The following is an 8,402-nucleotide window of genomic DNA, read 5'->3' as shown; positions in this document are numbered from 1 at the left end:
ACGGTACAGTAGAACAGAAACGAAGCCTGAACTTTGAGCAAAAGTGCAATCATTTTCTAGAAAAACACCTTAAGGTCCTTCATATATGGCAGCAAGGATGTGTCCTAAAAAGCACATCTCCTGATATACACAAGAAGCATAGCAAATGTACTGAGCTACTCTACTGGTTACCTCGTCGACCTCTATAAATACATACATGACGTACCCAAATCCCATTTTTTAAAATTCAAATTTGATAACTGAGCGATCATAAGCTACCTACAATATAAATCAATGAGTTTTGTTTTGGAATATAGATCATGAGTTAGGCACATGGTTTATGTTGTGTTTTACAATTTTTTATTTAACACGTACATTAGCACACTTGAAGGGTACATTATAATCGACAAATAACTCTCATTACTGTTTACATGTTAAGATACGTCACGTTGATTGTAACAAATAAACGATATGTTTCGGAACATAAGTTATTTACAAAATGATTAAAAACCTAATTAAAAATAACGTGTTGTCATGGTGTCGTCGTCCAATCAACAGATAAAGGTGTTTGGTTAACGTCAACTTTTGTTTGCCAGATTTGTGAGATTGGTTAACCATCAGAGATAACGGACTTAATTATTTAAGTCAGAACACTTAAACAGCGCGCAGTTAATATATTCCTTTGATTAGTACAGAGTTGCCTCATCTGACAGGTATACATGGATTCGATCTTGTTCAAGAAATGAGTAGGCTAGGTGTGATTGATAATGTGTTATATGCCAAGATTTGATTCACATGTACTTGAGCATATAACAAGACCAAGTACATGCAGTAGATTCAATACTGAGTACGGTTTCAGAGGTATCTAAATGTTATGACCGTACGTAAGACAAAAGTGTGAAGGCTGAGTAATGTTTCAGAAGAAAAACATAAGACAAAAAGACAAGAGAGTGTAAAACTGACATCCTCCTTAAAATAAATAAATAGAGGTGGATGGATCAAAGCTTGGAACAAGTACTCGCCTCGTACATGAAATGGCTTGGAATAAATCAGTGTGGCTCTAAGATGTTGTTTTAGTGGCATTGTCTTCCGTCTCCAATTACGAACTCAACACAAGTCACTAATCAGTATTGTTGGGTGATTAGAAACATGTCTTGTTTTTTTTTTTTGTCAAGCAGAAACATGTCTTGTTGGAAGGTGATTTTTCACTCTCCTTGTATTATATTTTAGCAATTTGGTAGATTTATTTGCTTGAAATGGAAAAGATCAATCACGATCTTTCTTCAATCTCTTATTATAGTAGATTGCTTTGGCAATTTCGGAATATTTTTACCCATTTGAACTGAAAAGGATCACAATGGGATACAACTAGCTAGAATGAAAGAATTTATGAATTGGGGATAACTAGAATGTAAGAATCAACTAATCCCCGTGGTGATCAATAATATCAATCCTTGGTAATGAGGTGAGACTTCTCACGTTTACTTATTAGGAATGTGAATAAAAATAAAGGGAATGATTCTAATGTACGAGAGCAACTTCAACAGCTTATCAAAATTATTTATTTTTCATGTTAAAACTCTAGTAGATTTCCTATTTTACAATAATCTCCACAATTCTTCATAAAATTTTGGAGATTACTGCAAATTTAGGGAATCTTGTTTTATCTTTTCTCACATTCTCTATTTTAGCGATAGTTATAAGGAATTTGTTGGATAAAAAAAGACTTATTTTTTTCCTAAAATAGAAAAAACTTCAAATATGGGGAAGCTACCAGAGTTGCTAGCTCTGAGGTTTTATGCTTAGTAACTTATGTAGGTATGTGAATGATTGTAGTGTATTTGATTTCTGTTTTTACTAACATTATACATGTATGGAAATGAGTGTACATCCTACCACAGTATCATAAATTGATTCTTAATTAATGTGGGGGATATGTATGGAATCCTTCCACCTCAATTATTTCTTTTACTTCACTTCTTCCTGATTTTTTGCTTCCCAAGGTATCCCCAGGCTTTGCCCAGGACTAATCCTCCGAGGTACTGTCGGGCGCAGATGCGGGGACCTCTCCCAAGAAAGTTTGCTGCATCCACAAGGGCTCGAACCCGAGACCACTTGCTTAAGCGGCCAGAGCCCCTTCCACTCTGACCAACCTTCGTTGGTTCACTTCTTCCTAATTTGACTTATTTGATTCATTTTATCTCTTATTCATGATTTTTTACATTTCAAGTAAACGTACAATAACTTGATAACTAGAGCTGGGAACCGGATTTTGGGCCGGTTTTTAGGCATAACCAAGATTAATTGGTTTATGAGTTTGCAAAACTGGATCCAGTTTTAAAATCTTTAGGCCGAATATACTGTTGATCTGAATTTTCAGATCGATTTGGGTTGGTTTCGGTTTATGCCTATATTAGAAAAGCTTTTGGTCCATCTTAACATCTCATTACAACATGTAAATTTTAACTTCAACTCTTCAAGTTCATATTGTTAGACATAGGTGACAAGAGAGGTGTGTTTCACTCCCTTTCGGAAAACCTAGAGTCGCTGTTAGATTTCCCTATGCCTGCCCAACTTTGCCTTAGTCCCGGCGAAAGCCTTTGGCCTTGTTGGTGTGTCGGGTATGGTGGAGCCGAATGGGTGTTTTGCTTCCTTGCAGTGGCACAAGTCATGCCAAGTTGAAAAGTGTGGCTGTGTCGAGGTAGCAAGTTGGGATCAGAGGAGGACCTGACTTCAATTGGGTCAGTGATCTGCATCAGCCGGAAGAACACGATGGCTCGCTGATGTAGATCAAAGATCAGTTGGGTTCGATGGCTTGCGAGAACGACATTTTCTGGATCCATTTATCGAAGTTTTTTTTTTATTTCGATAGAGTTGGGTTGCGTGAATGAGTCCGTCATTAGATTCGTGATGGAGGTGTCAAGGTCATTCAGCGCTGGCGGGAAGGTGGCGTCAGGTCGATCGATGGAGTTGGGTTGCGAGCATGAGTCCATCATTAGATTCGTGACGGAGGCGTCAAGGTCGCTCAACGCCAGCGGGAAGGTGGCATCAGTGGCAAGGTGACACACTCTTCTTTGTGCTGGAAGGGATGTTGATCTTATTGATGTGGGCCTCTGGGCTTGGAAGATGCTAGTAGGCCCAACATGGGCTAGATATAGGGTTTGTTTTAATTCCCTTATGTTTTCTTTATTTATTAATTTAGACCAGAGTTGCTTGCGGGTCTAGAGCATTTTCTTGGTTATTGGGTTTGACCTTTAACTAACTAGGGTTTTTAATACTCTAGGGTTGCCTCCTTTGTGTAGGATGGTCCCAGAAATAGTCAAATAAAAGAAGTTAAGGACTTGTTCCCTCCTCATTGTGTCTTCTTGACCTTACTCGGTTCGTTTGTTACCAATTTGCTACCAAGGCAATATTCGTTTTGGTTACTTTTAAGAGGTGTAATTCTTAGGGTTTACAATATATAGATTTCCTAGGTTAGCTTCGGTTTCCTAGGTAGTTTTGCATGGTTCATCTTTAATGTTGCTCGCGAGGGCGGATTGTGTACATGTTGTACTCCTACTTTCAGCAATTAATATATGGCCTAACGTCCACTTTTCAATCAAAAAAGAAAAAACTCTTCAAGTTCATGACTTAAAGTAACATGCTTTCGTATAAATTCAAAATACAATAATGTAAAAATCACGGCATCAAGTTTGGAAGTACAACATGTTATATGATCTATAGCCATCAGTTAATCACCATAACCATAAAACATTAAAACTAATAAAAGTTAATCAGTACATAATACAGTTCATCACCAAATAAGACGCCCGCTGGAGATTAGAGATCGCCCCAATATCCAAAAAGCCGTCATAATTGTTTAGCAAGAGCATAACTCGTTGATATCCTCAAGGTCGTCCCTTCTTCACTCGATTAACGTCTCTTTCGTTCGTGAAGATGAATAAGAATCTGTCACCTTTCGCCTAAACATCAACATGGGCTGAGAGTCTCCACATGGAGGGAATGACACTCCTGAAAGCCTCAAAGGCTACCGTCCGAGCCATGTTCAGGCGACCAACGAGATAAAACCTTGGTGCAACAAATCCTTTGCTAGGGCATCAGAGGTTTCCCATATCCACTGGTTCCTCCTCGTTGCAAAGAGAGCTTTGATGCGAGACTTTCCGTCATAGCAGCAACAGAGGCAACGAGAGTAGAGAGATCACCGCACAACTTTTAGTTCACATAAACCCTAGGCCGATGGCTTTGAGTTTGAGAGAGGGAGATAAGTTAGGTTACGGTATTCACCAATTTTCATAATCTTTTCGAGGTTATTAATTTATAAAGATTTAATTATCTAAAATGAGTGATGCTAGAGACACCAAATTTTTATACAAAAATTTGGATACCAAATTATGTGGCATATTCCATATCATTAGGGTAAAATATTGAATAGTCCTTAAAGTCATGATTTTTCATCCAAATAGTCTTTATGGCCTTTAAATGAGAAAATTATCGGAATGACTCTTTGGATGAAAAATCATGACTTTAAGGACTATTCAGATTAAAATAAAACCATAAGGACTATTTGTATGAAAAATTGTGACTTTAATGACTATTTAGATTAAAATAAAATTATAAGGACTAAACAAATGTCGACTTCAAACCACAAGGACTAAACAAATTTCAATTCATATCATTATATTTAAATGCCATGTCATTGTGTCTTAACTGGTAATCTTTAATGTTCTAAATAAAAACTAAACTAATCTATATATTCTCCCCAGTCCTATTTGGTCTAGCGACATAGTCTCTCTTTAGTAATTAGAAGGTTGTGAGTTCAACCCACCTAAGACTAGTTATAGTATGAGTTATTTACCTGATTTAAAAAAAAAAAACTAATCTATTCTAATACAACTAAATTTGTCTAATAAAAATTAATATAAAACCTAGAAAAAGAACTAATCTATTCTAATACAACTAAAATTCGTCTTAAATTAATTAGTATAAAACCTAGAAGCTCTAGGCCCGGTTTGGTATTGAGTTTTGAGGATTAAAATCACTTCTAATCACAATTTTAGATAAATTTTATGTTTGGAAAAATCTTAAAACATGCTTATCTAGAACTTTTTAGTTTAAATGGCCACGATTTTAAAAAGTAGGTTGGGGGTTGCTTATTTAAAACTTCGTTTTAAAAAAAATTGAGTTTTTAAACCACAATACCAAACTACGCCCTAAGCTCATCTTTAGACCGATCATCCATCATTTTACCCTCTTGTTTAGCTTTGCAAACAGTAGTATTTTATTTGAATGATTAAGCACTATTTGGATTAGTACGCGCTGCACATCATCCCAGTGATGCATATCGTTGATTTTATATTACAATTCCGTGGTAATATGTTAATAATTCATTTTGGTTATCAAAGGAAGTTGGATTGAAGTTCATGCTTCAAGATTCACAAACAAGGAAAATTCTACAATATGTTAATGCATGAATGATGTGATGCATCAACTTTGTAAATTGAGTCCTCAAACTAGTAATATTAGTCCTCGAAGTTGTAATATAAGTTATTTAAGTTGTAAAATTTTCTAGTTATAACATTAGTAATCATGTGTCCTTAAAGTGGTAAAATGTGTGCTTAAAATAGTAATTGAGTTCTCAAAGTGATTAAAAAAATATTGTTACAACTTTGAGGACTGTTGTAACTAATTTTTTTTTTTTTTTTTTTACAACTTTAACAACTCATATTACAACTTTGATGACTCATTTTACAACTTGATGACAAATTTGATGCATCACATGTATTAACACAACCTAGCCTTACCCAAAGCTCGCAATTACAAATATCTAAGCGAACTAGATCTAAACCAATCAACAAAACATCGAGAGGAAAGAGAGCAACAATTTCAGCATACTGATAGCATCAAAGATAACTTAGGTTTGCAAAGAGAGTAAAGAATTTGAGAGAAAGAAGAACAAATATCGAGAGCCCATACCTCACCGGAGGTGGCTTGTCCTCAGTGGCAGCGGCCGCGACATCGCCGTCACTAGAAGCCGATGTGACGACATCGGTGGTCCGACCACCAGCAGAATCGGAATAAGGAGGGGATGGGACGTGAGGAGGCGTTGGAGGCGGAAGGGATGTGACCCTCGATGGAGATATGCTCGTCGTCGTCGAGGGATAGGACGAGCACGCTCGCTCTGCCTCTGTTGGTAGGCGCATGCTCGTTGGAGACCGGCTCTCACTCTCCTTGCCTCGTACACAAGCGGTATTGTGGAAACTGGGATTGGGTTTGATCCGTAAATGAGAATCCTACTATCTATTTATATAAATGCTACTGAAACTCAAACTTGCTTAAGGTTTATGGTTTAATCTTATATAATTATTTAATGTGTTTTCTTCTCTCGCTAACCTTACACATTTATACATGATTTTTATTTTAACTATTTTGAAAGTCTCTTTCAGCGCTCAAATGCTATAAAAAAAACTATATATAAAAAAAATAGTGATACATATCGTTGATTTTATACTACAATTCTGTAGTAATATCTTAATAATTCATTTTGGTTATCAAAGGAAGCTGGATTGAAGTTTATGCTTAAGGGAATAACAAAAGAAAAATTTAGGCTACTGATGCAACAAGATTATGCAGCAAATGACGTCTTTGCACAATGAATGGAGATCAATTAATAGTCGGCATTTAGGTACGATGATGTGTGGGAACAATATTTTTTTTATTGTTTGTTTCTTTTGTAATTAATAGTTTTTGTTTAATTTGATATGATGACATAGTGGAAATCAATTGATCAAAAATAATTCCATGTCAGGTTCCCCTTTCTCTCTCTTTTTCTCCAAATACACACAAACACTTTTATCTTTCGTCTCTTTCACTTCCCCTTTCTCTCTCTTCTCCTCTGCTCTGTGCAACCATGAGTCGGCGTAGGAGTGAACACCCTCCAGTGTATCTACAACGATAAAGTGAGAAAGTCAAGATGACACCACTGCCACAGCCACAACCGGAGGCGCCTGAACGACCTTCCCCTCCCCGTTTAAAATCGCCGGAGTGCGGCGAGAACGAGAAGAGACTTTCAAAGATCCTTTGGAGTACCGTATTCTTCATGTAAGAGGATGAGTGTTTGACTTCATCATTATTCTAACTGTTCTTTAAACAAGACGTTATTTGCGGATTTAGGGCTTTAGAGAAGTTTTGTTGGAACATTGGCAAACTAGTTGAGCTTTTATTTTGTGATGAACTATGTTATGTACCGATTATCACCATGTAACAAAAGTCTATTAGAAAACTATACTTTAGATAAGCTCAAGTCTTCATTGTTTGACAAAGTGAGTTTTTTTTTTGAAAAGTTCATTATTCAAAAAGTTTATCATTAAAGCCAAGTCTTCATAGTCGCGACCACCCTTCTCCAACTCTTCTTTCCACATGGGCAATGCCAAACCCTTCTTTTTTAGTATGAAGTGATGTAGGTACACTAGTTTGCCTACGTTATGTCAGCTTTCTGATTGGAGAAATCATTGGTCCTATACTCCAAGTAGATAACGGTGGAATAAACTGTGGTGTTGCACGGGTGCGTGTAACCCTACCTCTGAATCAACCGTTGCGTTTGAAATGCAGGCATAGGGTCTCACCGGTGGATGTGATTTTGTATGCTTCGGTATGAGAGGATACTCGGCCGATGTCACACCTACATGATAAACAACCATGGTGGCCTAGAATGCCCTCGTGCAACTGAAGCAACGCATCAAACTTCTGCTATGGTCCCGACTGTGGAGACTCCAACAATGGTGTTTAGGGTGAATTCTCAATCGTCTGTTAAGGCTCCCTCTATTCCATCTTGGTCCCCTCTCTTCCCAAGGAGAAGCGCTCAATGCAAATTTGTGAGGTCCTGAAGTTTCAATCACTAATCAAGATTCTGAGGTGAGACGTCGATGTGATGAAGAGGAAGATGAAGACGAAAATTGGCTGAAGCATTTTCTAGAAATCGAGTGAAGACCGCGCTGAAAATTAACATTATCAACCTGCAGGTTAAAACCAATTGTCTTAGCTAGTAACCTTGTCGTTGCAACAGTAGATCGATAACACAGATTGCAAGCCTTAGATCTTAACTCAGATCCATACAAAGTCTAGAGGAACAACCATGAAGTCGAAGAAGCCATCATAGTCGTTAAGGAGAATCGTCGCACGTTGATAGGCCTAGGAACCGTCTCGCTTCACATGGATGACATCTATTTCTGAGGTGAACGTAAATAGGAAATGGTCACTTCTCTCTTGAACTTCCACGGGTGTTGGAAGCCTCCACGTGGAGCGAGCTGCACTCCTGAATGCATCAAAGACAACTGCTTGGGTAGTATTCAATCGTCCGACAAGATAGAAACAATTAGGCTACGAAACCCTTCTTAGGACATCGGAGATTTGTAAACATAGTATTT

The sequence above is a fragment of the Fragaria vesca genome, linkage group LG4 (genome assembly GCF_000184155.1).
Source record: "Fragaria vesca subsp. vesca linkage group LG4, FraVesHawaii_1.0, whole genome shotgun sequence".
In the NCBI taxonomy this organism is placed as follows: domain Eukaryota; kingdom Viridiplantae; phylum Streptophyta; class Magnoliopsida; order Rosales; family Rosaceae; genus Fragaria; species Fragaria vesca.
Note: the sequence above shows the minus strand (reverse complement) of the source record.